The sequence below is a fragment of the Coregonus clupeaformis genome, unplaced genomic scaffold (assembly GCF_020615455.1).
Source record: "Coregonus clupeaformis isolate EN_2021a unplaced genomic scaffold, ASM2061545v1 scaf1804, whole genome shotgun sequence".
Lineage (NCBI taxonomy): Eukaryota > Metazoa > Chordata > Actinopteri > Salmoniformes > Salmonidae > Coregonus > Coregonus clupeaformis.
The window spans coordinates 99,498-106,475 of record NW_025535258.1 but is presented as its reverse complement, the minus strand read 5'-3'; positions in this window follow the sequence as shown (position 1 = coordinate 106,475).

The following is a 6,978-nucleotide window of genomic DNA, read 5'->3' as shown; positions in this document are numbered from 1 at the left end:
GGTATTGATAAGGTGTAATTGATTCCTGTACTTTACGATCCGATTCCTCAACGATTCTGTTAACGGTTCCAAATTAGAATACACATATATATATTTTAAGACTCTTAAAGGCTCTGGAAAGATAAATGGGGTCTCTAGCTTAAACAATGAGCATGTGCCAATTTAAAAGCATAGCTCCATAGGAATTCCATTCATTAATAGGTGGGGTAGTTGGGGTGTTTAGAGTCGTTGGGGCAGTTAGGGCAGTGAAAGAAAGAAAGAAAGAAAACAAATGGTATCCAAGTGGGAGTTAAGCAGCCCTTAAAGTACTCAGGAGCTGTTTGAATGTGAAATGACAGGAGATAGAACTCAGCAGACTTGACAATGGCCAGTTTGGAATGTTGAGGACATTGAATAGGAGTCTATGGGAGCTTTAGGGGTATTAAAAGGTCTGTAGCATAAAAAGTAAAAAGTAGTATCAAGAAGACAAGTCATAGCTGGAAATAGCATATAACCCTGGACTGAATACAGTTTAAGTGGTGATAATAGTTTTAACGGTTTTTAAAGTAGATTAGACATATCTGTCTAATTTGGCATGAACAAAACCAAGACACTGAGGAAGACTTGTTAAACCCTGTCTGAGGAAACAAGGTCAGAGACATGATTTAACAGCTAGTAAAGGTTTAGAGACACTGAGGAAGACTTGTTAAACCCTGTCAAGGAAACAAGGTCAGAGACATGATTTAACAGCTAGTAAGGTTTAGAGACACTGAGGAAGACTTGTCAAACCCTGTCAAGGAAACAAGGTCAGAGACATGATTAACAGCTAGTAAGGTTTAGAGACACTGAGGGAAGACTTGTGAACCCTGTCAAGGAAACAAGGTCAGAGACATGATTTAACAGCTAGTATGGTTTAGGAGACACTGAGGAAGACTTGTTAAACCCTGTCAAGGAAACAAGGTCAGAGACATGATTTAACAGCTAGTAAGGTTTAGAGACACTGAGGAAGACTTGTCAAACCTGTCTGAGGAAACAAGGTCAGAGACATGATTTAACAGCTAGTAAGGTTTAGAGACACTGAGGAAGACTTGACAATTAAACCCTGTCAAGGAAACAAGGTCAGAGACATGATTTAACAGCTAGTAAGGTTTAGAGACACTGAGGAAGACTTGTTAAACCCTGTCAAGGAAACAAGGTCAGAGACATGATTTAACAGCTAGTAAGGTTTAGAGACACTGAGGAAGACTTGTCAAACCCTGTCAAGGAAACAAGGTCAGAGACATGATTTAACAGCTAGTATGGTTTAGAGACACTGAGGAAGACTTGTTAAACCCTGTCAAGGAAACAAGGTCAGAGACATGATTTAACAGCTAGTAAGGTTTAGAGACACTGAGGAAGACTTGTCAAACCTGTCTGAGGAAACAAGGTCAGAGACATGATTTAACAGCTAGTAAGGTTTAGAGACACTGAGGAAGACTTGTTAAACCCCTGTCAAGGAAACAAGGTCAGAGACATGATTTAACAGCTAGTAAGGTTTAGAGACACTGAGGAAGACTTGTCAAACCTGTCTGAGGAAACAAGGTCAGAGACATGGATTTAACAGCTAGTAAGGTTTAGAGACACTGAGGAAGACTTGTTAAACTCCTGTCAGAGGAAACAAGGTCAGAGACATGATTTAACAGCTAGTATGGTTTAGAGACACTGAGGAAGACTTGTTAAACCCTGTCAGAGGAAACAAGGTCAGAGACATGATTTAACAGCTAGTATGGTTTAGAGACACTGAGGAAGACTTGTTAAACCCTGTCAGAGGAAACAAGGTCAGAGACATGATTTAACAGCTAGTAAGGTTTAGAGACACTGAGGAAGACTTGTTAAACCCTGCCAGATGAAAGCTAGTAAGCTGCACAGCTCTAGAGTCCAACTTGTAGCTAGCATAACCCTAACCCTAGCATCGTTATCACCATCTTAATTACTATCACTCTTAGTGGATGGGAAACTTCTCTGTCCTTTACTTTAAAACACACAGCGTGGAGTCAACTCCAGATATGCACACCACACACACTCTGCACACACACACACACACACACACACACACACACACACACACACACACACACACACACACCACACACACTCTGCACACGTACACACACACACACACACACACACACACACACACACACACACACACACACACACACACACAATGAACACACACACACAGCACCATCTTCAGAGCTCTGATATATATATATATGAAATACATTATCATTCTTTAATCTGATTTTATTATAGTGGGAGTCCCTCTGGTCCAGTCTACAGAGACAGAGACGTCTTCTTATTGCTGCAGTAACACTGTGCTTTATGTCTCTGTCTACTTCACTTTAGTCTGTCAAGACTATTATTATAAAATCATATATTTCTGTGTTCCATCTGCTGTGTTTTCCACATATAAATAGATGTATTTGGAATGCAATCATCTTATTGTTGTTGTTGCTCAAATCTGCAGTGTGTGTTTTTAATATCATTTGTCTGTCTGTACAGTGTGGGGCCAGTAACCAGAGGGTCGCTGGTTCGAATCCCAGGTACACCAGGAAAAATATATACTGCCGTTGTGCCCTTGAGTAAGGCACTCAACCACTAAACGGAGCTAAGTGCACTGCACCACAAGCTGATCCTGCACCACCAACCCCTCAGGGTTGCAAAACAAAACACACTCCAGATCAATGTGTGTGCGGCTGCTAGTTTCCCCCCTCATCAGGCTGTCTGTGTTCTGCTCTGTTTGTGGACCACACACACACACACACACACACACACACACACACACACACACACACACACACACACACACACACACACACACACACACACACCTCATTTGTAGCCGGCATTCCATCTCCCACAGTTCTCCCTACTGTCTGGTGTGAGTGTGTGTGTGCGCGCACACGCATGGGGCATTTAGAGGGATCGACTAAATCAACTTGTCTGTCCACAGATCTCTCCTCTTTACTCCTCTCCCTCTTCTCCTTCACCTCTCCTCCTTCACCTCTCCCTCTCCCACTCCTTCTCCACCTCTCCTCCTCCACCTCTCCCTCTCCTCCTTCACCTCTCCTCCTTCACCTCTCCCTCGCCCACTCCTTCTCCACCTCTCCTCCTCCACCTCTCCCTCTCCTCCTTCACCTCTCCTCCTTCACCTCTCCCTCTCCTCCTCTCCCTCACCTTCACCTATCCTTCACCTCTCCCACTCCTCCTCCACCTCTCCTCTCCTCCACCTCTCCCTCTCCTCCTCTCCTCACCATCACCCTATCCTCCACCTCTCCCTCTCCTCCTACCTCTCCTCTCCTCCACCTCTCCCTCTCCTCCTCCACCTCTTCCTCTCGTCCTTCACCCCTTCTCTTCACCTCTCCTCCTTCACCTCTCCCTCTCCTCCTCTCCCTCACCATCACCTATCCTTCACCTCTCCCTCTCCTCACCTCTCCCTCTCCTCCCTCCACCTCTCCCTCTCGTCCTTCACCTCATCTCCTTCACCTCTCCTCCTCCACCTCTTCCTCATCTCCTCTCACCTCTCCTCCTCCACCTCTTCCTCATCTCCCTTCACCTCTCCTCCTCCACCTCTCCCTCTCCTCCTCCACCTCTTCCTCATCTCCTTCACCTCTCCTCCTCCACCTCTCCCTCTCCTCCTCCACCTTCTCCTTCCTCTCCTCCTCCACCTCTTCCTTCATCTCCTTCACCTCTCCTCCTCCACCTCTCCCTCTCCTCTCCACCTCTCCTCCCCACCTCTCTCCTCCACCTCTCCTCCTCCCCACCTCTTCCTCATCTCCTTCACCTCTCCTCCTCCAACTCTTCCTCGTCCTACCTCTCCTCCTCCACCTCTCCCTCTCCTCCTACCTCTTCCTCATCTCCTTCCCACCTCTCCTCCTCCACCTCTCCCTCTCCTCCTCCACCTCTTCCTCATCTCCTTCACCTCTCCTCCTCCACCTCTCCTCTCCTCCTCCACCTCTTCCTCATCTCCTTCACCTCTCCTCCTCCACCTCTCCCTCTCCTCCTCCAACTCTTCCTCATCCCCTTCACCTCTCCTCCTCCACCTCTTCCTCATCTCCTTCACCTCTCCTCCTCCACCTCTCCCTCTCCTCCTCCACCTCTCCCTCTCCTCCTCCACCTCTTCCTCATCTCCTTCACCTCTCCCTCTCCTCCCTCTCCCTCACATCACCTATCCTTCACCTCTCCCTCTCCTCCTCCACCTCTCCCTCTCCTCCTCCTCCACCTCTCCACCTCTCCTCTCCTCTCCCTCTCCCTCCTCCATCTCTCCCTCTCCTCCTCCACCTCTCCCTCTCCTCCACCTCTCCCTCTCCTCCTCCTCACCTCTCCCTCTCGTCTCACCTCATCTCCTTCACTCTCCTCCTCCACCTTTTCCTCATCTCCTTCACCTCTCCTCCTCCACCTCTTCCTCATCTCCTTCACCTCTCCTCCTCCACCTCTCCCTCTCCTCCTCCACCTCTTCCCTCATCTCCTTCACCTCTCCTCCTCCACCTCTCCCTCTCCTCCTCCACCTCTTCCTCATCTCCTTCCTCTCCTCCTCCACCTCTTCCTCATCTCCTTCACCTCCTCCTCCCACCTCTCCCTCTCCTCCTCCACCTCTTCCTCATCTCCTTCACCTCTCCTCCTCCCACCTCTCCCTCTCCTCCTCCACCTCTTCCTCATCTCCTTCACCTCTCCTCCTCCACCTCTCCCTCTCCTCCTCCACCTCTTCCTCATCTCCCTTCACCTCTCCTCCTCCACCTCTCCCTCTCCCCTCCACCTCTTCCTCATCTCCTTCACCTCTCCTCCCCACCTCTTCCTCATCTCCTTCACCTCTCCTCCTCCACCTCTCCCTCTCCTCCTCCACCTCTTCCTCATCTCCTTCACCTCTCCCTCTCCTCCTCTCCCTCACCATCACCTATCCTTCACCTCTCCCTCTCCTCCTCCACCTCTCCCTCTCCTCCTCCTCCCACCTCTCCACCTCTCCTCTCCTCTCCCTCTCCTCCTCCACCTCTCCCTCTCCTCCTCCCCTTCTCCCTCTCCTCCTCCACCTCTCCTCTCCCTCTCCTCCTCCACCTCTCCCTCTCCTCCTCCACTCTCCCTCTCCCTCTCCTCCTCCACCTCTCCTCTCCCTCTCCTCCTCCACCTCTCCTCTCCTCCTCCACCTCTCCCTCTCCTCCTTCACCTCTCCCTCTCCTCCTCCACCTCTTCCTTTCGTCCTCCTCCTCCACCTCTCCCTCTCCACCTCTCCCTCTCCTCTTCCTCCCCACCTCTCCCTCTCCACCTCTCCCTCTCCCTCTCCACCTCTCCCTCTCCACCTCTCCCTCTCCTCTTCCTCCCCACCTCTCCCTCTCCACCTCTCCCTCTCCTCCTCCACCTCTTCCTCTCCACCTCTCCCTCTCCTCTTCCTCCCCACCTCTCCCTCTCCCACCTCTCCCTCTCCTCTTCCTCCCCACCTCTCCCTCTCTCCCTCTCCCCTCCACCTCTTCCTTCCACCTCTCCCACCTCTCCCTCTCCTCCTCCTCCACCTCTTCCTCTCCCCTTCACCTCTCCTCCCCACCTCTTCCTCTCCTCCTTCACCTCTCCTCCTCCACCTCTCCTCTCCTCCTTCACCTCGCCTCCTCCACCTCTCCCTCTCTCCACCTCTCCCTCCTCACCTCTCCTCTCCTCCTTCACCTCTCCCTCTCCTCCTTCACCTCTCCCTCTCCCACCTCCTACACCTCTCCTCCTTCACCTCTCCTTTGCCTCCACACCTCTTCCTCTCGTCCTCCTCCTCCACCTCTCCCTCTCCACCTCTCCCTCTCCTCTTCCTCCCCACCTCTCCCCTCTCACCTCTCCCTCTCCCTCTCCTCTTCCTCCCCACCTCTCCCTCTCCACCTCTCCCTCTCCTCCTCCCACCTCTTCCTCCCCACCTCTCCCTCTCCACCTCCACCTCTTCCTCTCCACCTCTTCCTCTCCTCCTCCACCTCTCCCTCTCCTCCTTCACGTCTCCTCCTCTCCCTCTCTCTAACCTATTCTCTTCTCCCCATCTCTCCAGGTCATCCATTTCTCTCCCTCCATCTCTTACCTCCATCTCTCCCTCCATCTCTCACTCCATCTCTCCCTCCATCTCTCTCTCCATCTCTTCCTCCATCTCTTGCCTCCATATCTCTTCTTTATGTCCAGTGGCTCATTCCTTCCCTCATTCCCTCTCTCTCTGGTGGGACCATTACCAGGCTCAAAAATACAGTGGGGAAAAAAAGTATTTAGTCAGCCACCAGTTGTGCAAGTTCTCCCACTTAAAAAGATGAGAGAGGTCTGTAATTTTCATCATAGGTACACGTCAACTATGACAGACAAATTGAGCATTTTTTTCTCCAGAAAATCACATTGTAGGATTTTTTATGAATTTATTTGCAAATTATGGTGGAAAATAAGTATTTGGTCACCTACAAACAAGCAAGATTTCTGGCTCTCACAGACCTGTAACTTCTTCTTTAAGAGGCTCCTCTGTCCTCCACTCGTTACCTGTATTAATGGCACCTGTTTGAACTTGTTATCAGTATAAAAGACACCTGTCCACAACCTAAAACAGTCACACTCCAAACTCCACTATGGCCAAGACCAAAGAGCTGTCAAAGGACACCAGAAACAAAATTGTAGACCTGCACCAGGCTGGGAAGACTGAATCTGCAATAGGTAAGCAGCTTGGTTTGAAGAAATCAACTGTGGGAGCAATTATTAGGAAATGGAAGACATACAAGACCACTGATAATCTTCCTCGATCTGGGGCTCCACGCAAGATCTCACCCTGTGGGGTCAAAATGATCACAAGAACGGTGAGCAAAAATCCAAGAACCACACGGGGGGACCAAGTGAATGACCTGCAGAGAGCTGGAACCAAAGTAACAAAGCCTACCATCAGTAACACACTACGCCTGAGGACTCAAATCCTGCAGTGCCAGACGTGTCCCCCTGCTTAAGCCAGTACATGTCCAGGCC